The sequence below is a fragment of the Mastomys coucha genome, unplaced genomic scaffold (assembly GCF_008632895.1).
Source record: "Mastomys coucha isolate ucsf_1 unplaced genomic scaffold, UCSF_Mcou_1 pScaffold13, whole genome shotgun sequence".
NCBI lineage: Eukaryota > Metazoa > Chordata > Mammalia > Rodentia > Muridae > Mastomys > Mastomys coucha.
In genome coordinates, this window is record NW_022196895.1 from 63,197,865 (window position 1) to 63,199,617 (window position 1,753).

The following is a 1,753-nucleotide window of genomic DNA, read 5'->3' on the forward strand; positions in this document are numbered from 1 at the left end:
AAAGAAGTTATCAATATTTTCTGCAAGCAGGTTAAGACCTGTAGTAAAAATTTTATACCATTATAACCGAGCTTCTAGATTGAACCATAGTGCGGATGGTGGGGTGGGGAGGTGAGCTAGAAAGAGCCAAAGTCAAGTCTTATCATCCCTCATTTTAATCTCCTATGAAAATCAGCAATGCAACAACACCTACCACTTTTTAAAAATTTTGTATAAGTTTTCAAATAAAACAGGGACAATATCTCTGGCTCCTACCAGCTGTCCTCACCCGACCACTTACCCTAAACCACTCCCCTCCTCACCCCACCACCTACCCTAAAAACCCGCTCCCTTCCAGGAACCCAGCTTTTGTTTTCCCTCCCCCAGCTTCTCTTCCCTATACAACTCAATCATTTTGGCTACAAGCCCTCTTTGGTTCTTTTTGCTTCTGGCTGGCTCTTCTGGGATTCCCTTGCTCTCACCCTCACCCCCACCAAGTCCTGGTTCAGTAAACTCGCCTCCTTCAGTCTGGATTCTTTTAGATGTCTGGGTATGCTCTCCCTCACTTTTACAATAAACCTCTACAACCATACTTTGGGGTGGTCATGTCCTCATTTTTTGGGGGGAGGTTTCGAGACAGGGTTTCTCTGTGTAGCCCTAGCTATCCTGGAACTCACTCTGTAGACCAGGCTGGCCTCGAACTCAGAAATCTGCCTGACTCTGCCTCCCAAGTGCTGGGATTAAAGGCGTGCGCCAACACCGCCCGGCTATGTCCTCATTTTTTTATTCAAATTTTAAAATCACGTGTTATTTAGCTCTGTGCACACCTGTGTACATGGCACACCCCTGTGCATGTGGTCAGAGGACGATTTTCAGAATGGGTTCTCTCCTCCCTCCAAGTAGATGCCAAGGATGGAGCTCAGTTTATCAGGCTATACAGGAAACACCTTCGAAGCCATGTTCACCTGCCTCACGGTTCATTTGTAAAAGAAACACTCAGGGCAGTGTTAAGCGTTTTCAGTAGTTCAACACTCTTTTCTTGAATATTATGAAAGAAAGAAAAAAGCAATGATGGAGGAGAAAATGCTTTAGTGGCCACATACTGGATCTCAGCGTTCCTTGGTCCCCCCTTTCTGTGTTATAGAATGAGGTAGGTGAAGCAGTTCTTAAAGCTGACCCTAGCTAAAAGGGCTTCCTGCCATCTTTAGGATAACTTAGAAAAAACAAAAAAGGCCCGTCAAGGTTTTTACACAAAAGTCCTCCTAGACTGAGAAGTGACACTCCAGAATCATTTTATGTGGGTCGATTTTTATATAAGTGGCAGATAGAGGAAACTCATTAAGTTAAACTCTTGAACAACCAGGAAATGCCTTTCTAGTGTTGGCATTTTCACAATAGGCGTGGTATAGTTTTCAAGGTTAAAAAGGTCACTCCTCGCGACAGAAATTCTAATCACAGTCATAGCTAAGGGCTCCAAACAAGTTTTGAGTTTAAACAGTTTACACAACCCAGTTTTCAGTCCTGTTGTTTGACTTGCAGTTCCCACCCACCTCACACCTGGGGACAGGGCAGTCAGGCGTGCCAGCTGAAATGAGTTCCGAGGCCCGCCCATCACCAGCGGCCCAGGGCTGGAAGTGCCCACCTTGTGTTCCCAATAGCCACCTGGTCAGGACCGGCAGGAAAGCGAGCCTGGATTGGCGCGTGGATGGGCGGGGCGAGCATGGAGCAGGGGGGAGGCGGGGCGAGCATGGAGTAGGGGAGGCGGGGCGGGGCG